The following is a 19,781-nucleotide window of genomic DNA, read 5'->3' on the forward strand; positions in this document are numbered from 1 at the left end:
AAATTTCAGGGATCCGATCCGGATCCGGGTCTAGACCCGACCCGTTGACAGGCCTAGGGTCACCCATCCTAGTACTACTGTCGCCCAAGCACGCTTAACTTCGGAGTTCTGATGGGATCCGGTGCATTAGTGCTGGTATGATCGCACCCGCCATGTTCCTTTCGCTTTATTCTTTTAAACTGCCACGTCCTGTGAAGCAGTTTGGCTTTTCTGGACCCGAATTCATTCTAAGCGTCAATTCATGAATTTCCTCTCATCCTTTTATTTATTTACTTTTATATTTTTTTCTTGTTGCTTTGCACCTTTTTTTTCCCTCGTCGCACAACTCTCAATTATCCTGAAATTGATCCTTCACGCTTGCGCTTATGCATTTGCGCCGACAACTTTGACCGACGATCTGGGCTTCGATCCAGCTGTACCGTTCCTGACTTGTCTCGCGCCTTCAGATCCGCCTTCATGCTTCGATAAGAAGCAAAATATAAAGCAATCGTTCCGACGGAGCTAAATTACTACAGCATAAAGAACGAAGGGGAAATTTGGATTTCGAAACAAAAAAGGGAGGGGTGCAACACGAGGACTTCCCAGGGGGTTACCCATCCTAGTACTACTCTCGCCCAAGCACGCTTAACTTCGGAGTTCTGATGGGATCCGGTGCATTAGTGCTGGTATGATCGCACCCGCCATGTTCCTTTCGCTTTATTCTTTTAAACTGCCCCGTCCTGTGAAGCAGTGTGGCTTTTCTGGACCCGAATTCATTTTAAGCGTCAATTCAAGAATTTCCCCTCATCCTTTTATTTATTTACTTTTACATTTTTTTCTTGTTGATTTGCACCATTTTTTTTCCCTCGTCGCGCAATTCTCAATTATCTTGAAATTGATCCTTCACGCTTGCGCTTATACATTTGCGCCGACAACTTTGACCGACGATCCGGGCTTCGATCCAGCCGTACCGTTCCTGACTTGTCTCGCGCCTTCAGATCCGCCTTCATGCTTCGATGAGAAGCAAAATATAAAGCAATCGTTCCGACGGAGCTAAATTACTACAGCATAAAGAACGAAGGGGAAATTTGGATTTCGAAACAAAAAAGGGAGGGGTGCAACACGAGGATTTCCCAGGGGGTCACCTAGGGGTGTCAACGGGCCGGGTCCGGGCCGGAATTCATTATTCCGGACCCGGACCCGGATCCGACCCGTTTACCCGACGGGTCTTTTATTCGGTGTTCCGGATCCGGACCCGGCGAGTCTCGGATCCGGGTCGGGTCTACCCGAACAAATTTGCCAAAATTTATAATTTCTAACAAAAAAGAGAAAAAGATATATTTGTAAACTAATTTCTAGCTAATGCAAAGAAAAAACCAAATAAGAAAATAAATCAAATTGATTTTACTCAAATACATCATCCTAATCAAATTATATTGATAATATATATTTTTTATAAATTATTAAATCATTTATATCCGGATCCGGGTATAATACGGGTCGGAATACTATATTCCGTATCCGACCCGTTTTTTTGTTTGAAAAAACGGATTCGGATCCGGATAACGGAATTAAATCCCTACCCATACCCGAAAAAATTTCAGGGATCCGATCCGGATCCGGGTCTAGACCCGACCCGTTGACAGGCCTAGGGTCACCCATCCTAGTACTACTGTCGCCCAAGCACGCTTAACTTCGGAGTTCTGATGGGATCCGGTGCATTAGTGCTGGTATGATCGCACCCGCCATGTTCCTTTCGCTTTATTCTTTTAAACTGCCACGTCCTGTGAAGCAGTTTGGCTTTTCTGGACCCGAATTCATTCTAAGCGTCAATTCATGAATTTCCTCTCATCCTTTTATTTATTTACTTTTATATTTTTTTCTTGTTGCTTTGCACCTTTTTTTTCCCTCGTCGCACAACTCTCAATTATCCTGAAATTGATCCTTCACGCTTGCGCTTATGCATTTGCGCCGACAACTTTGACCGACGATCTGGGCTTCGATCCAGCTGTACCGTTCCTGACTTGTCTCGCGCCTTCAGATCCGCCTTCATGCTTCGATAAGAAGCAAAATATAAAGCAATCGTTCCGACGGAGCTAAATTACTACAGCATAAAGAACGAAGGGGAAATTTGGATTTCGAAACAAAAAAGGGAGGGGTGCAACACGAGGACTTCCCAGGGGGTTACCCATCCTAGTACTACTCTCGCCCAAGCACGCTTAACTTCGGAGTTCTGATGGGATCCGGTGCATTAGTGCTGGTATGATCGCACCCGCCATGTTCCTTTCGCTTTATTCTTTTAAACTGCCCCGTCCTGTGAAGCAGTGTGGCTTTTCTGGACCCGAATTCATTTTAAGCGTCAATTCAAGAATTTCCCCTCATCCTTTTATTTATTTACTTTTACATTTTTTTCTTGTTGATTTGCACCATTTTTTTTCCCTCGTCGCGCAATTCTCAATTATCTTGAAATTGATCCTTCACGCTTGCGCTTATACATTTGCGCCGACAACTTTGACCGACGATCCGGGCTTCGATCCAGCCGTACCGTTCCTGACTTGTCTCGCGCCTTCAGATCCGCCTTCATGCTTCGATGAGAAGCAAAATATAAAGCAATCGTTCCGACGGAGCTAAATTACTACAGCATAAAGAACGAAGGGGAAATTTGGATTTCGAAACAAAAAAGGGAGGGGTGCAACACGAGGATTTCCCAGGGGGTCACCTAGGGGTGTCAACGGGCCGGGTCCGGGCCGGAATTCATTATTCCGGACCCGGACCCGGATCCGACCCGTTTACCCGACGGGTCTTTTATTCGGTGTTCCGGATCCGGACCCGGCGAGTCTCGGATCCGGGTCGGGTCTACCCGAACAAATTTGCCAAAATTTATAATTTCTAACAAAAAAGAGAAAAAGATATATTTGTAAACAAATTTCTAGCTAATGCAAAGAAAAAACCAAATAAGAAAATAAATCAAATTGATTTTACTCAAATACATCATCCTAATCAAATTATATTGATAATATATATTTTTTATAAATTATTAAATCATTTATATCCGGATCCGGGTCTAATACGGGTCGGAATACTATATTCCGTATCCGACCCGTTTTTTTGTTTGAAAAAACGGATCCGGATACGGATAACGGAATTAAATCCCTACCCATACCCGAAAAAATTTCAGGGATCCGATCCGGATCCGGGTCTAGACCCGTCCCGTTGACAGGCCTAGGGTCACCCATCCTAGTACTACTGTCGCCCAAGCACGCTTAACTTCGGAGTTCTGATGGGATCCGGTGCATTAGTGCTGGTATGATCGCACCCGCCATGTTCCTTTCGCTTTATTCTTTTAAACTGCCACGTCCTGTGAAGCAGTTTGGCTTTTCTGGACCCGAATTCATTCTAAGCGTCAATTCATGAATTTCCTCTCATCCTTTTATTTATTTACTTTTATATTTTTTTCTTGTTGCTTTGCACCTTTTTTTTCACTCGTCGCACAACTCTCAATTATCCTGAAATTGATCCTTCACGCTTGCGCTTATACATTTGCGCCGACAACATTGACCGACGATCCGGGCTTCGATCCAGCCGTACCGTTCCTGACTTGTCTCGCGCCTTCAGATCCGCCTTCATGCTTCGATAAGAAGCAAAATATAAAGCAATCGTTCCGACGGAGCTAAATTACTACAGCATAAAGAACGAAGGGGAAATTTGGATTTCGAAACAAAAAAGGGAGGGGTGCAACACGAGGACTTCCCAGGGGGTCACCCATCCTAGTACTACTCTCGCCCAAGCACGCTTAACTTCGGAGTTCTGATGGGATCCGGTGCATTAGTGCTGGTATGATCGCACCCGCCATGTTCCTTTCGCTTTATTCTTTTAAACTGCCCCGTCCTGTGAAGCAGTGTGGCTTTTCTGGACCCGAATTCATTTTAAGCGTCAATTCAAGAATTTCCCCTCATCCTTTTATTTATTTACTTTTACATTTTTTTCTTGTTGATTTGCACCATTTTTTTTTCCCTCGTCGCGCAACTCTCAATTATCCTGAAATTGATCCTTCACGCTTGCGCTTATACATTTGCGCCGACAACTTTGACCGACGATCCGGGCTTCGATCCAGCCGTACCGTTCCTGACTTGTCTCGCGCCTTCAGATCCGCCTTCATGCTTCGATGAGAAGCAAAATATAAAGCAATCGTTCCGACGGAGCTAAATTACTACAGCATAAAGAACGAAGGGGAAATTTGGATTTCGAAACAAAAAAGGGAGGGGTGCAACACGAGGATTTCCCAGGGGGTCACCTAGGGGTGTCAACGGGCCGGGTCCGGGCCGGAATTCATTATTCCGGACCCGGACCCGGATCCGACCCGTTTACCCGACGGGTCTTTTATTCTGTGTTCCGGATCCGGACCCGGCGAGTCTCGGATCCGGGTCGGGTCTACCCGAACAAATTTGCCAAAATTTATAATTTCTAACAAAAAAGAGAAAAAGATATATTTGTAAACAAATTTCTAGCTAATGCAAAGAAAAAACCAAATAAGAAAATAAATCAAATTGATTTTACTCAAATACATCATCCTAATCAAATTATATTGATAATATATATTTTTTATAAATTATTAAATCATTTATATCCGGATCCGGGTCTAATACGGGTCGGAATACTATATTCCGTATCCGACCCGTTTTTTTGTTTGAAAAAACGGATCCGGATACGGATAACGGAATTAAATCCCTACCCATACCCGAAAAAATTTCAGGGATCCGATCCGGATCCGGGTCTAGACCCGTCCCGTTGACAGGCCTAGGGTCACCCATCCTAGTACTACTGTCGCCCAAGCACGCTTAACTTCGGAGTTCTGATGGGATCCGGTGCATTAGTGCTGGTATGATCGCACCCGCCATGTTCCTTTCGCTTTATTCTTTTAAACTGCCACGTCCTGTGAAGCAGTTTGGCTTTTCTGGACCCGAATTCATTCTAAGCGTCAATTCATGAATTTCCTCTCATCCTTTTATTTATTTACTTTTATATTTTTTTCTTGTTGCTTTGCACCTTTTTTTTCACTCGTCGCACAACTCTCAATTATCCTGAAATTGATCCTTCACGCTTGCGCTTATACATTTGCGCCGACAACATTGACCGACGATCCGGGCTTCGATCCAGCCGTACCGTTCCTGACTTGTCTCGCGCCTTCAGATCCGCCTTCATGCTTCGATAAGAAGCAAAATATAAAGCAATCGTTCCGACGGAGCTAAATTACTACAGCATAAAGAACGAAGGGGAAATTTGGATTTCGAAACAAAAAAGGGAGGGGTGCAACACGAGGACTTCCCAGGGGGTCACCCATCCTAGTACTACTCTCGCCCAAGCACGCTTAACTTCGGAGTTCTGATGGGATCCGGTGCATTAGTGCTGGTATGATCGCACCCGCCATGTTCCTTTCGCTTTATTCTTTTAAACTGCCCCGTCCTGTGAAGCAGTGTGGCTTTTCTGGACCCGAATTCATTTTAAGCGTCAATTCAAGAATTTCCCCTCATCCTTTTATTTATTTACTTTTACATTTTTTTCTTGTTGATTTGCACCATTTTTTTTTCCCTCGTCGCGCAACTCTCAATTATCCTGAAATTGATCCTTCACGCTTGCGCTTATACATTTGCGCCGACAACTTTGACCGACGATCCGGGCTTCGATCCAGCCGTACCGTTCCTGACTTGTCTCGCGCCTTCAGATCCGCCTTCATGCTTCGATGAGAAGCAAAATATAAAGCAATCGTTCCGACGGAGCTAAATTACTACAGCATAAAGAACGAAGGGGAAATTTGGATTTCGAAACAAAAAAGGGAGGGGTGCAACACGAGGATTTCCCAGGGGGTCACCTAGGGGTGTCAACGGGCCGGGTCCGGGCCGGAATTCATTATTCCGGACCCGGACCCGGATCCGACCCGTTTATCCGACGGGTCTTTTATTCGGTGTTCCGGATCCGGACCCGGCGAGTCTCGGATCCGGGTCGGGTCTACCCGAACAAATTTGCCAAAATTTATAATTTCTAACAAAAAAGAGAAAAAGATATATTTGTAAACTAATTTCTAACTAATGCAAAGAAAAACCAAATAAGAAAATAAATCAAATTGATTTTACTCAAATACATCATCCTAATCAAATTATATTGATAATATATATTTTTTATAAATTATTAAATCATTTATATCCGGATCTGGGTCTAATACGGGTCGGAATATTATATTCCGTATCCGACCCGATTTTTTGTTTGAAAAAACGGATCCGGATCCGGATAACGGAATTAAATCCCTACCCATACCCGAAAAAATTTCAGGGATCCGATCCGGATCCGGGTCTAGACCCGACCCGTTGACAGGCCTAGGGTCACCCATCCTAGTACTACTGTCGCCCAAGCACGCTTAACTTCGGAGTTCTGATGGGATCCGGTGCATTAGTGCTGGTATGATCGCACCCGCCATGTTCCTTTCGCTTTATTCTTTTAAACTGCCACGTCCTGTGAAGCAGTTTGGCTTTTCTGGACCCGAATTCATTCTAAGCGTCAATTCATGAATTTCCTCTCATCCTTTTATTTATTTACTTTTATATTTTTTTCTTGTTGCTTTGCACCTTTTTTTTCCCTCGTCGCACAACTCTCAATTATCCTGAAATTGATCCTTCACGCTTGCGCTTATACATTTGCGCCGACAACTTTGACCGACGATCCGGGCTTCGATCCAGCCGTACCGTTCCTGACTTGTCTCGCGCCTTCAGATCCGCCTTCATGCTTCGATGAGAAGCAAAATATAAAGCAATCGTTCCGACGGAGCTAAATTACTACAGCATAAAGAACGAAGGGGAAATTTGGATTTCGAAACAAAAAAGGGAGGGGTGCAACACGAGGATTTCCCAGGGGGTCACCTAGGGGTGTCAACGGGCCGGGTCCGGGCCGGAATTCATTATTCCGGACCCGGACCCGGATCCGACCCGTTTACCCGACGGGTCTTTTATTCTGTGTTCCGGATCCGGACCCGGCGAGTCTCGGATCCGGGTCGGGTCTACCCGAACAAATTTGCCAAAATTTATAATTTCTAACAAAAAAGAGAAAAAGATATATTTGTAAACTAATTTCTAGCTAATGCAAAGAAAAAACCAAATAAGAAAATAAATCAAATTGATTTTACTCAAATACATCATCCTAATCAAATTATATTGATAATATATATTTTTTATAAATTATTAAATCATTTATATCCGGATCCGGGTATAATACGGGTCGGAATACTATATTCCGTATCCGACCCGTTTTTTTGTTTGAAAAAACGGATTCGGATCCGGATAACGGAATTAAATCCCTACCCATACCCGAAAAAATTTCAGGGATCCGATCCGGATCCGGGTCTAGACCCGACCCGTTGACAGGCCTAGGGTCACCCATCCTAGTACTACTGTCGCCCAAGCACGCTTAACTTCGGAGTTCTGATGGGATCCGGTGCATTAGTGCTGGTATGATCGCACCCGCCATGTTCCTTTCGCTTTATTCTTTTAAACTGCCACGTCCTGTGAAGCAGTTTGGCTTTTCTGGACCCGAATTCATTCTAAGCGTCAATTCATGAATTTCCTCACATCCTTTTATTTATTTACTTTTATATTTTTTTCTTGTTGCTTTGCACCTTTTTTTTCTCTCGTCGCACAACTCTCAATTATCCTGAAATTGATCCTTCACGCTTGCGCTTATACATTTGCGCCGACAACTTTGACCGACGATCCGGGCTTCGATCCAGCCGTACCGTTCCTGACTTGTCTCGCGCCTTCAGATCCGCCTTCATGCTTCGATGAGAAGCAAAATATAAAGCAATCGTTCCGACGGAGCTAAATTACTACAGCATAAAGAACGAAGGGGAAATTTGGATTTCGAAACAAAAAAGGGAGGGGTGCAACACGAGGATTTCCCAGGGGGTCACCTAGGGGTGTCAACGGGCCGGGTCCGGGCCGGAATTCATTATTCCGGACCCGGACCCGGATCCGACCCGTTTACCCGACGGGTCTTTTATTCTGTGTTCCGGATCCGGACCCGGCGAGTCTCGGATCCGGGTCGGGTCTACCCGAACAAATTTGCCAAAATTTATAATTTCTAACAAAAAAGAGAAAAAGATATATTTGTAAACAAATTTCTAGCTAATGCAAAGAAAAAACCAAATAAGAAAATAAATCAAATTGATTTTACTCAAATACATCATCCTAATCAAATTATATTGATAATATATATTTTTTATAAATTATTAAATCATTTATATCCGGATCCGGGTCTAATACGGGTCGGAATACTATATTCCGTATCCGACCCGTTTTTTTGTTTGAAAAAACGGATCCGGATACGGATAACGGAATTAAATCCCTACCCATACCCGAAAAAATTTCAGGGATCCGATCCGGATCCGGGTCTAGACCCGTCCCGTTGACAGGCCTAGGGTCACCCATCCTAGTACTACTGTCGCCCAAGCACGCTTAACTTCGGAGTTCTGATGGGATCCGGTGCATTAGTGCTGGTATGATCGCACCCGCCATGTTCCTTTCGCTTTATTCTTTTAAACTGCCACGTCCTGTGAAGCAGTTTGGCTTTTCTGGACCCGAATTCATTCTAAGCGTCAATTCATGAATTTCCTCTCATCCTTTTATTTATTTACTTTTATATTTTTTTCTTGTTGCTTTGCACCTTTTTTTTCCCTCGTCGCACAACTCTCAATTATCCTGAAATTGATCCTTCACGCTTGCGCTTATACATTTGCGCCGACAACTTTGACCGACGATCCGGGCTTCGATCCAGCCGTACCGTTCCTGACTTGTCTCGCGCCTTCAGATCCGCCTTCATGCTTCGATGAGAAGCAAAATATAAAGCAATCGTTCCGACGGAGCTAAATTACTACAGCATAAAGAACGAAGGGGAAATTTGGATTTCGAAACAAAAAAGGGAGGGGTGCAACACGAGGATTTCCCAGGGGGTCACCTAGGGGTGTCAACGGGCCGGGTCCGGGCCGGAATTCATTATTCCGGACCCGGACCCGGATCCGACCCGTTTACCCGACGGGTCTTTTATTCTGTGTTCCGGATCCGGACCCGGCGAGTCTCGGATCCGGGTCGGGTCTACCCGAACAAATTTGCCAAAATTTATAATTTCTAACAAAAAAGAGAAAAAGATATATTTGTAAACTAATTTCTAGCTAATGCAAAGAAAAAACCAAATAAGAAAATAAATCAAATTGATTTTACTCAAATACATCATCCTAATCAAATTATATTGATAATATATATTTTTTATAAATTATTAAATCATTTATATCCGGATCCGGGTCTAATACGGGTCGGAATACTATATTCCGTATCCGACCCGTTTTTTTGTTTGAAAAAACGGATCCGGATACGGATAACGGAATTAAATCCCTACCCATACCCGAAAAAATTTCAGGGATCCGATCCGGATCCGGGTCTAGACCCGTCCCGTTGACAGGCCTAGGGTCACCCATCCTAGTACTACTGTCGCCCAAGCACGCTTAACTTCGGAGTTCTGATGGGATCCGGTGCATTAGTGCTGGTATGATCGCACCCGCCATGTTCCTTTCGCTTTATTCTTTTAAACTGCCACGTCCTGTGAAGCAGTTTGGCTTTTCTGGACCCGAATTCATTCTAAGCGTCAATTCATGAATTTCCTCACATCCTTTTATTTATTTACTTTTATATTTTTTTCTTGTTGCTTTGCACCTTTTTTTTCTCTCGTCGCACAACTCTCAATTATCCTGAAATTGATCCTTCACGCTTGCGCTTATACATTTGCGCCGACAACTTTGACCGACGATCCGGGCTTCGATCCAGCCGTACCGTTCCTGACTTGTCTCGCGCCTTCAGATCCGCCTTCATGCTTCGATGAGAAGCAAAATATAAAGCAATCGTTCCGACGGAGCTAAATTACTACAGCATAAAGAACGAAGGGGAAATTTGGATTTCGAAACAAAAAAGGGAGGGGTGCAACACGAGGATTTCCCAGGGGGTCACCTAGGGGTGTCAACGGGCCGGGTCCGGGCCGGAATTCATTATTCCGGACCCGGACCCGGACCCGGATCCGACCCGTTTACCCGACGGGTCTTTTATTCTGTGTTCCGGATCCGGACCCGGCGAGTCTCGGATCCGGGTCGGGTCTACCCGAACAAATTTGCCAAAATTTATAATTTCTAACAAAAAAGAGAAAAAGATATATTTGTAAACTAATTTCTAGCTAATGCAAAGAAAAAACCAAATAAGAAAATAAATCAAATTGATTTTACTCAAATACATCATCCTAATCAAATTATATTGATAATATATATTTTTTATAAATTATTAAATCATTTATATCCGGATCTGGGTCTAATACGGGTCGGAATATTATATTCCGTATCCGACCCGATTTTTTGTTTGAAAAAACGGATCCGGATCCGGATAACGGAATTAAATCCCTACCCATACCCAAAAAAATTTCAGGGATCCGATCCGGATCCGGGTCTAGACCCGACCCGTTGACAGGCCTAGGGTCACCCATCCTAGTACTACTGTCGCCCAAGCACGCTTAACTTCGGAGTTCTGATGGGATCCGGTGCATTAGTGCTGGTATGATCGCACCCGCCATGTTCCTTTCGCTTTATTCTTTTAAACTGCCACGTCCTGTGAAGCAGTTTGGCTTTTCTGGACCCGAATTCATTCTAAGCGTCAATTCATGAATTTCCTCTCATCCTTTTATTTATTTACTTTTATATTTTTTTCTTGTTGCTTTGCACCTTTTTTTTCCCTCGTCGCACAACTCTCAATTATCCTGAAATTGATCCTTCACGCTTGCGCTTATACATTTGCGCCGACAACTTTGACCGACGATCCGGGCTTCGATCCAGCCGTACCGTTCCTGACTTGTCTCGCGCCTTCAGATCCGCCTTCATGCTTCGATGAGAAGCAAAATATAAAGCAATCGTTCCGACGGAGCTAAATTACTACAGCTTAAAGAACGAAGGGGAAATTTGGATTTCGAAACAAAAAAGGGAGGGGTGCAACACGAGGATTTCCCAGGGGGTCACCTAGGGGTGTCAACGGGCCGGGTCCGGGCCGGAATTCATTATTCCGGACCCGGACCCGGATCCGACCCGTTTACCCGACGGGTCTTTTATTCTGTGTTCCGGATCCGGACCCGGCGAGTCTCGGATCCGGGTCGGGTCTACCCGAACAAATTTGCCAAAATTTATAATTTCTAACAAAAAAGAGAAAAAGATATATTTGTAAACAAATTTCTAGCTAATGCAAAGAAAAAACCAAATAAGAAAATAAATCAAATTGATTTTACTCAAATACATCATCCTAATCAAATTATATTGATAATATATATTTTTTATAAATTATTAAATCATTTATATCCGGATCCGGGTATAATACGGGTCGGAATACTATATTCCGTATCCGACCCGTTTTTTTGTTTGAAAAAACGGATTCGGATCCGGATAACGGAATTAAATCCCTACCCATACCCGAAAAAATTTCAGGGATCCGATCCGGATCCGGGTCTAGACCCGACCCGTTGACAGGCCTAGGGTCACCCATCCTAGTACTACTGTCGCCCAAGCACGCTTAACTTCGGAGTTCTGATGGGATCCGGTGCATTAGTGCTGGTATGATCGCACCCGCCATGTTCCTTTCGCTTTATTCTTTTAAACTGCCACGTCCTGTGAAGCAGTTTGGCTTTTCTGGACCCGAATTCATTCTAAGCGTCAATTCATGAATTTCCTCTCATCCTTTTATTTATTTACTTTTATATTTTTTTCTTGTTGCTTTGCACCTTTTTTTTCCCTCGTCGCACAACTCTCAATTATCCTAAAATTGATCCTTCACGCTTGCGCTTATACATTTGCGCCGACAACTTTGACCGACGATCCGGGCTTCGATCCAGCCGTACCGTTCCTGACTTGTCTCGCGCCTTCAGATCCGCCTTCATGCTTCGATAAGAAGCAAAATATAAAGCAATCGTTCCGACGGAGCTAAATTACTACAGCATAAAGAACGAAGGGGAAATTTGGATTTCGAAACAAAAAAGGGAGGGGTGCAACACGAGGACTTCCCAGGGGGTCACCCATCCTAGTACTACTCTCGCCCAAGCACGCTTAACTTCGGAGTTCTGATGGGATCCGGTGCATTAGTGCTGGTATGATCGCACCCGCCATGTTCCTTTCGCTTTATTCTTTTAAACTGCCCCGTCCTGTGAAGCAGTGTGGCTTTTCTGGACCCGAATTCATTTTAAGCGTCAATTCAAGAATTTCCCCTCATCCTTTTATTTATTTACTTTTACATTTTTTTCTTGTTGATTTGCACCATTTTTTTTCCCTCGTCGCGCAACTCTCAATTATCCTGAAATTGATCCTTCACGCTTGCGCTTATACATTTGCGCCGACAACTTTGACCGACGATCCGGGCTTCGATCCAGCCGTACCGTTCCTGACTTGTCTCGCGCCTTCAGATCCGCCTTCATGCTTCGATGAGAAGCAAAATATAAAGCAATCGTTCCGACGGAGCTAAATTACTACAGCATAAAGAACGAAGGGGAAATTTGGATTTCGAAACAAAAAAGGGAGGGGTGCAACACGAGGATTTCCCAGGGGGTCACCTAGGGGTGTCAACGGGCCGGGTCCGGGCCGGAATTCATTATTCCGGACCCGGACCCGGATCCGACCCGTTTACCCGACGGGTCTTTTATTCGGTGTTCCGGATCCGGACCCGGCGAGTCTCGGATCCGGGTCGGGTCTACCCGAACAAATTTGCCAAAATTTATAATTTCTAACAAAAAAGAGAAAAAGATATATTTGTAAACTAATTTCTAACTAATGCAAAGAAAAACCAAATAAGAAAATAAATCAAATTGATTTTACTCAAATACATCATCCTAATCAAATTATATTGATAATATATATTTTTTATAAATTATTAAATCATTTATATCCGGATCTGGGTCTAATACGGGTCGGAATATTATATTCCGTATCCGACCCGATTTTTTGTTTGAAAAAACGGATCCGGATCCGGATAACGGAATTAAATCCCTACCCATACCCGAAAAAATTTCAGGGATCCGATCCGGATCCGGGTCTAGACCCGACCCGTTGACAGGCCTAGGGTCACCCATCCTAGTACTACTGTCGCCCAAGCACGCTTAACTTCGGAGTTCTGATGGGATCCGGTGCATTAGTGCTGGTATGATCGCACCCGCCATGTTCCTTTCGCTTTATTCTTTTAAACTGCCACGTCCTGTGAAGCAGTTTGGCTTTTCTGGACCCGAATTCATTCTAAGCGTCAATTCATGAATTTCCTCTCATCCTTTTATTTATTTACTTTTATATTTTTTTCTTGTTGCTTTGCACCTTTTTTTTCCCTCGTCGCACAACTCTCAATTATCCTGAAATTGATCCTTCACGCTTGCGCTTATACATTTGCGCCGACAACTTTGACCGACGATCCGGGCTTCGATCCAGCCGTACCGTTCCTGACTTGTCTCGCGCCTTCAGATCCGCCTTCATGCTTCGATGAGAAGCAAAATATAAAGCAATCGTTCCGACGGAGCTAAATTACTACAGCATAAAGAACGAAGGGGAAATTTGGATTTCGAAACAAAAAAGGGAGGGGTGCAACACGAGGATTTCCCAGGGGGTCACCTAGGGGTGTCAACGGGCCGGGTCCGGGCCGGAATTCATTATTCCGGACCCGGACCCGGATCCGACCCGTTTACCCGACGGGTCTTTTATTCTGTGTTCCGGATCCGGACCCGGCGAGTCTCGGATCCGGGTCGGGTCTACCCGAACAAATTTGCCAAAATTTATAATTTCTAACAAAAAAGAGAAAAAGATATATTTGTAAACAAATTTCTAGCTAATGCAAAGAAAAAACCAAATAAGAAAATAAATCAAATTGATTTTACTCAAATACATCATCCTAATCAAATTATATTGATAATATATATTTTTTATAAATTATTAAATCATTTATATCCGGATCCGGGTATAATACGGGTCGGAATACTATATTCCGTATCCGACCCGTTTTTTTGTTTGAAAAAACGGATTCGGATCCGGATAACGGAATTAAATCCCTACCCATACCCGAAAAAATTTCAGGGATCCGATCCGGATCCGGGTCTAGACCCGACCCGTTGACAGGCCTAGGGTCACCCATCCTAGTACTACTGTCGCCCAAGCACGCTTAACTTCGGAGTTCTGATGGGATCCGGTGCATTAGTGCTGGTATGATCGCACCCGCCATGTTCCTTTCGCTTTATTCTTTTAAACTGCCACGTCCTGTGAAGCAGTTTGGCTTTTCTGGACCCGAATTCATTCTAAGCGTCAATTCATGAATTTCCTCTCATCCTTTTATTTATTTACTTTTATATTTTTTTCTTGTTGCTTTGCACCTTTTTTTTCCCTCGTCGCACAACTCTCAATTATCCTAAAATTGATCCTTCACGCTTGCGCTTATACATTTGCGCCGACAACTTTGACCGACGATCCGGGCTTCGATCCAGCCGTACCGTTCCTGACTTGTCTCGCGCCTTCAGATCCGCCTTCATGCTTCGATAAGAAGCAAAATATAAAGCAATCGTTCCGACGGAGCTAAATTACTACAGCATAAAGAACGAAGGGGAAATTTGGATTTCGAAACAAAAAAGGGAGGGGTGCAACACGAGGACTTCCCAGGGGGTCACCCATCCTAGTACTACTCTCGCCCAAGCACGCTTAACTTCGGAGTTCTGATGGGATCCGGTGCATTAGTGCTGGTATGATCGCACCCGCCATGTTCCTTTCGCTTTATTCTTTTAAACTGCCCCGTCCTGTGAAGCAGTGTGGCTTTTCTGGACCCGAATTCATTTTAAGCGTCAATTCAAGAATTTCCCCTCATCCTTTTATTTATTTACTTTTACATTTTTTTCTTGTTGATTTGCACCATTTTTTTTTCCCTCGTCGCGCAACTCTCAATTATCCTGAAATTGATCCTTCACGCTTGCGCTTATACATTTGCGCCGACAACTTTGACCGACGATCCGGGCTTCGATCCAGCCGTACCGTTCCTGACTTGTCTCGCGCCTTCAGATCCGCCTTCATGCTTCGATGAGAAGCAAAATATAAAGCAATCGTTCCGACGGAGCTAAATTACTACAGCATAAAGAACGAAGGGGAAATTTGGATTTCGAAACAAAAAAGGGAGGGGTGCAACACGAGGATTTCCCAGGGGGTCACCTAGGGGTGTCAACGGGCCGGGTCCGGGCCGGAATTCATTATTCCGGACCCGGACCCGGATCCGACCCGTTTACCCGACGGGTCTTTTATTCTGTGTTCCGGATCCGGACCCGGCGAGTCTCGGATCCGGGTCGGGTCTACCCGAACAAATTTGCCAAAATTTATAATTTCTAACAAAAAAGAGAAAAAGATATATTTGTAAACTAATTTCTAGCTAATGCAAAGAAAAAACCAAATAAGAAAATAAATCAAATTGATTTTACTCAAATACATCATCCTAATCAAATTATATTGATAATATATATTTTTTATAAATTATTAAATCATTTATATCCGGATCCGGGTATAATACGGGTCGGAATACTATATTCCGTATCCGACCCGTTTTTTTGTTTGAAAAAACGGATCCGGATCCGGATAACGGAATTAAATCCCTACCCATACCCGAAAAAATTTCAGGGATCCGATCCGGATCCGGGTCTAGACCCGACCCGTTGACAGGCCTAGGGTCACCCATCCTAGTACTACTGTCGCCCAAGCACGCTTAACTTCGGAGTTCTGATGGGATCCGGTGCATTAGTGCTGGTATGATCGCACCCGCCATGTTCCTTTCGCTTTATTCTTTTAAACTGCCACGTCCTGTGAAGCAGTTTGGCTTTTCTGGACCCGAATTCATTCTAAGCGTCAATTCATGAATTTCCTCTCATCCTTTTATTTATTTACTTTTATATTTTTTTCTTGTTGCTTTGCACCTTTTTTTTCCCTCGTCGCACAACTCTCAATTATCCTGAAATTGATCCTTCACGCTTGCGCTTATACATTTGCGCCGACAACTTTGACCGACGATCCGGGCTTCGATCCAGCCGTACCGTTCCTGACTTGTCTCGCGCCTTCAGATCCGCCTTCATGCTTCGATAAGAAGCAAAATATAAAGCAATCGTTCCGACGGAGCTAAATTACTACAGCATAAAGAACGAAGGGGAAATTTGGATTTCGAAACAAAAAAGGGAGGGGTGCAACACGAGGACTTCCCAGGGGGTCACCCATCCTAGTACTACTCTCGCCCAAGCACGCTTAACTTCGGAGTTCTGATGGGATCCGGTGCATTAGTGCTGGTATGATCGCACCCGCCATGTTCCTTTCGCTTTATTCTTTTAAACTGCCCCGTCCTGTGAAGCAGTGTGGCTTTTCTGGACCCGAATTCATTTTAAGCGTCAATTCAAGAATTTCCCCTCATCCTTTTATTTATTTACTTTTACATTTTTTTCTTGTTGATTTGCACCATTTTTTTTTCCCTCGTCGCGCAACTCTCAATTATCCTGAAATTGATCCTTCACGCTTGCGCTTATACATTTGCGCCGACAACTTTGACCGACGATCCGGGCTTCGATCCAGCCGTACCGTTCCTGACTTGTCTCGCGCCTTCAGATCCGCCTTCATGCTTCGATGAGAAGCAAAATATAAAGCAATCGTTCCGACGGAGCTAAATTACTACAGCATAAAGAACGAAGGGGAAATTTGGATTTCGAAACAAAAAAGGGAGGGGTGCAACACGAGGATTTCCCAGGGGGTCACCTAGGGGTGTCAACGGGCCGGGTCCGGGCCGGAATTCATTATTCCGGACCCGGACCCGGATCCGACCCGTTTACCCGACGGGTCTTTTATTCTGTGTTCCGGATCCGGACCCGGCGAGTCTCGGATCCGGGTCGGGTCTACCCGAACAAATTTGCCAAAATTTATAATTTCTAACAAAAAAGAGAAAAAGATATATTTGTAAACTAATTTCTAGCTAATGCAAAGAAAAAACCAAATAAGAAAATAAATCAAATTGATTTTACTCAAATACATCATCCTAATCAAATTATATTGATAATATATATTTTTTATAAATTATTAAATCATTTATATCCGGATCCGGGTATAATACGGGTCGGAATACTATATTCCGTATCCGACCCGTTTTTTTGTTTGAAAAAACGGATTCGGATCCGGATAACGGAATTAAATCCCTACCCATACCCGAAAAAATTTCAGGGATCCGATCCGGATCCGGGTCTAGACCCGACCCGTTGACAGGCCTAGGGTCACCCATCCTAGTACTACTGTCGCCCAAGCACGCTTAACTTCGGAGTTCTGATGGGATCCGGTGCATTAGTGCTGGTATGATCGCACCCGCCATGTTCCTTTCGCTTTATTCTTTTAAACTGCCACGTCCTGTGAAGCAGTTTGGCTTTTCTGGACCCGAATTCATTCTAAGCGTCAATTCATGAATTTCCTCTCATCCTTTTATTTATTTACTTTTATATTTTTTTCTTGTTGCTTTGCACCTTTTTTTTCCCTCGTCGCACAACTCTCAATTATCCTGAAATTGATCCTTCACACTTGCGCTTATGCATTTGCGCCGACAACTTTGACCGACGATCTGGGCTTCGATCCAGCTGTACCGTTCCTGACTTGTCTCGCGCCTTCAGATCCGCCTTCATGCTTCGATAAGAAGCAAAATATAAAGCAATCGTTCCGACGGAGCTAAATTACTACAGCATAAAGAACGAAGGGAAAATTTGGATTTCGAAACAAAAAAGGGAGGGGTGCAACACGAGGACTTCCCAGGGGGTCACCCATCCTAGTACTACTCTCGCCCAAGCACGCTTAACTTCGGAGTTCTGATGGGATCCGGTGCATTAGTGCTGGTATGATCGCACCCGCCATGTTCCTTTCGCTTTATTCTTTTAAACTGCCCCGTCCTGTGAAGCAGTGTGGCTTTTCTGGACCCGAATTCAATTTAAGCGTCAATTCAAGAATTTCCCCTCATCCTTTTATTTATTTACTTTTACATTTTTTTCTTGTTGATTTGCACCATTTTTTTTTCCCTCGTCGCGCAACTCTCAATTATCTTGAAATTGATCCTTCACGCTTGCGCTTATACATTTGCGCCGACAACTTTGACCGACGATCCGGGCTTCGATCCAGCCGTACCGTTCCTGACTTGTCTCGCGCCTTCAGATCCGCCTTCATGCTTCGATGAGAAGCAAAATATAAAGCAATCGTTCCGACGGAGCTAAATTACTACAGCATAAAGAACGAAGGGGAAATTTGGATTTCGAAACAAAAAAGGGAGGGGTGCAACACGAGGATTTCCCAGGGGGTCACCTAGGGGTGTCAACGGGCCGGGTCCGGGCCGGAATTCATTATTCCGGACCCGGACCCGGATCCGACCCGTTTACCCGACGGGTCTTTTATTCGGTGTTCCGGATCCGGACCCGGCGAGTCTCGGATCCGGGTCGGGTCTACCCGAACAAATTTGCCAAAATTTATAATTTCTAACAAAAAAGAGAAAAAGATATATTTGTAAACTAATTTCTAACTAATGCAAAGAAAAAACCAAATAAGAAAATAAATCAAATTGATTTTACTCAAATACATCATCCTAATCAAATTATATTGATAATATATATTTTTTACAAATTATTAAATCATTTATATCCGGATCCGGGTCTAATACGGGTCGGAATACTATATTCCGTATCCGACCCGTTTTTTTGTTTGAAAAAACGGATCCGGATCCGGATAACGGAATTAAATCCCTACCCATACCCGCAAAAATTTCAGGGATCCGATCCGGATCCGGGTGTAGACCCAACCCGTTGACCGGCCTAGGGTCACCCATCCTAGTACTACTGTCGCCTAAGCACGCTTAACTTCGAAGTTCTGATGGGATCCGGTGCATTAGTGCTCGTATGATCGCACCCGCCATTTTCCTTTCGCTTTATTCTTTTAAACTGCCACGTCCTGTGAAGCAGTTTGGCTTTTCTGGACCAGAATTCATTCTAAGCGTCAATTCATGAATTTCCTCTCATCCTTTTATTTATTTACTTTTATATTTTTTTCTTGTTGCTTTGCACCTTTTTTTTCACTCGTCGCACAACTCTCAATTATCCTGAAATTGATCCTTCACGCTTGCGCTTATACATTTGCGCCGACAACATTGACCGACGATCCGGGCTTCGATCCAGCCGTACCGTTCCTGACTTGTCTCGCGCCTTCAGATCCGCCTTCATGCTTCGATAAGAAGCAAAATATAAAGCAATCGTTCCGACGGAGCTAAATTACTACAGCATAAAGAACGAAGGGGAAATTTGGATTTCGAAACAAAAAAGGGAGGGGTGCAACACGAGGACTTCCCAGGGGGTCACCCATCCTAGTACTACTCTCGCCCAAGCACGCTTAACTTCGGAGTTCTGATGGGATCCGGTGCATTAGTGCTGGTATGATCGCACCCGCCATGTTCCTTTCGCTTTATTCTTTTAAACTGCCCCGTCCTGTGAAGCAGTGTGGCTTTTCTGGACCCGAATTCATTTTAAGCGTCAATTCAAGAATTTCCCCTCATCCTTTTATTTATTTACTTTTACATTTTTTTCTTGTTGATTTGCACCATTTTTTTTTCCTTCGTCGCGCAACTCTCAATTATCCTGAAATTGATCCTTCACGCTTGCGCTTATACATTTGCGCCGACAACTTTGAC

At 44.0% G+C, this 19,781-nt stretch overlaps 9 non-coding genes and 15 pseudogenes across 9 annotated transcripts; all 24 read right to left on the reverse strand.

Annotated features, from left to right (window-relative positions):
* Window positions 1-31: 31 nt before the first annotated feature.
* On the reverse strand, window positions 32-149 carry LOC140018744 (5S ribosomal RNA; annotated as a pseudogene).
* A 411-nt stretch (window positions 150-560) lies between these two features.
* LOC140017582 (5S ribosomal RNA) lies at window positions 561-679 on the reverse strand. Its single transcript, XR_011823890.1, has one exon. It is a non-coding gene; the product is annotated as a 5S ribosomal RNA (ribosomal RNA).
* Window positions 680-1,605: 926 nt separating this feature from the next.
* Window positions 1,606-1,723, reverse strand: LOC140018745 (5S ribosomal RNA; annotated as a pseudogene).
* A 411-nt stretch (window positions 1,724-2,134) lies between these two features.
* LOC140017583 (5S ribosomal RNA) lies at window positions 2,135-2,253 on the reverse strand. Its single transcript, XR_011823891.1, has one exon. It is a non-coding gene; the product is annotated as a 5S ribosomal RNA (ribosomal RNA).
* A 921-nt stretch (window positions 2,254-3,174) lies between these two features.
* Window positions 3,175-3,297, reverse strand: LOC140020106 (5S ribosomal RNA; annotated as a pseudogene).
* Window positions 3,298-3,708: 411 nt separating this feature from the next.
* Window positions 3,709-3,827, reverse strand: LOC140019841 (5S ribosomal RNA). Its single transcript, XR_011824661.1, has one exon. It is a non-coding gene; the product is annotated as a 5S ribosomal RNA (ribosomal RNA).
* A 922-nt stretch (window positions 3,828-4,749) lies between these two features.
* Window positions 4,750-4,872, reverse strand: LOC140020107 (5S ribosomal RNA; annotated as a pseudogene).
* Window positions 4,873-5,283: 411 nt separating this feature from the next.
* On the reverse strand, window positions 5,284-5,402 carry LOC140019853 (5S ribosomal RNA). Its single transcript, XR_011824663.1, has one exon. It is a non-coding gene; the product is annotated as a 5S ribosomal RNA (ribosomal RNA).
* A 926-nt stretch (window positions 5,403-6,328) lies between these two features.
* On the reverse strand, window positions 6,329-6,446 carry LOC140018746 (5S ribosomal RNA; annotated as a pseudogene).
* A 925-nt stretch (window positions 6,447-7,371) lies between these two features.
* On the reverse strand, window positions 7,372-7,489 carry LOC140018748 (5S ribosomal RNA; annotated as a pseudogene).
* Window positions 7,490-8,409: 920 nt separating this feature from the next.
* LOC140020108 (5S ribosomal RNA) lies at window positions 8,410-8,532 on the reverse strand (annotated as a pseudogene).
* A 920-nt stretch (window positions 8,533-9,452) lies between these two features.
* On the reverse strand, window positions 9,453-9,575 carry LOC140020109 (5S ribosomal RNA; annotated as a pseudogene).
* Window positions 9,576-10,506: 931 nt separating this feature from the next.
* Window positions 10,507-10,624, reverse strand: LOC140018749 (5S ribosomal RNA; annotated as a pseudogene).
* Window positions 10,625-11,549: 925 nt separating this feature from the next.
* Window positions 11,550-11,667, reverse strand: LOC140018750 (5S ribosomal RNA; annotated as a pseudogene).
* Window positions 11,668-12,078: 411 nt separating this feature from the next.
* On the reverse strand, window positions 12,079-12,197 carry LOC140019864 (5S ribosomal RNA). Its single transcript, XR_011824664.1, has one exon. It is a non-coding gene; the product is annotated as a 5S ribosomal RNA (ribosomal RNA).
* Window positions 12,198-13,122: 925 nt separating this feature from the next.
* LOC140018751 (5S ribosomal RNA) lies at window positions 13,123-13,240 on the reverse strand (annotated as a pseudogene).
* Window positions 13,241-14,165: 925 nt separating this feature from the next.
* LOC140018752 (5S ribosomal RNA) lies at window positions 14,166-14,283 on the reverse strand (annotated as a pseudogene).
* A 411-nt stretch (window positions 14,284-14,694) lies between these two features.
* Window positions 14,695-14,813, reverse strand: LOC140019875 (5S ribosomal RNA). Its single transcript, XR_011824665.1, has one exon. It is a non-coding gene; the product is annotated as a 5S ribosomal RNA (ribosomal RNA).
* A 927-nt stretch (window positions 14,814-15,740) lies between these two features.
* Window positions 15,741-15,858, reverse strand: LOC140018753 (5S ribosomal RNA; annotated as a pseudogene).
* Window positions 15,859-16,269: 411 nt separating this feature from the next.
* On the reverse strand, window positions 16,270-16,388 carry LOC140019886 (5S ribosomal RNA). The gene has a single exon (XR_011824666.1). It is a non-coding gene; the product is annotated as a 5S ribosomal RNA (ribosomal RNA).
* Window positions 16,389-17,315: 927 nt separating this feature from the next.
* LOC140018754 (5S ribosomal RNA) lies at window positions 17,316-17,433 on the reverse strand (annotated as a pseudogene).
* Window positions 17,434-17,844: 411 nt separating this feature from the next.
* LOC140019897 (5S ribosomal RNA) lies at window positions 17,845-17,963 on the reverse strand. The gene has a single exon (XR_011824667.1). It is a non-coding gene; the product is annotated as a 5S ribosomal RNA (ribosomal RNA).
* Window positions 17,964-18,890: 927 nt separating this feature from the next.
* Window positions 18,891-19,008, reverse strand: LOC140020767 (5S ribosomal RNA; annotated as a pseudogene).
* Window positions 19,009-19,419: 411 nt separating this feature from the next.
* On the reverse strand, window positions 19,420-19,538 carry LOC140019908 (5S ribosomal RNA). The gene has a single exon (XR_011824668.1). It is a non-coding gene; the product is annotated as a 5S ribosomal RNA (ribosomal RNA).
* Between the last annotated feature and the right edge of the window lie 243 nt (window positions 19,539-19,781).

Source organism: Coffea arabica, chromosome 11c, assembly GCF_036785885.1.
Source record: "Coffea arabica cultivar ET-39 chromosome 11c, Coffea Arabica ET-39 HiFi, whole genome shotgun sequence".
NCBI lineage: Eukaryota > Viridiplantae > Streptophyta > Magnoliopsida > Gentianales > Rubiaceae > Coffea > Coffea arabica.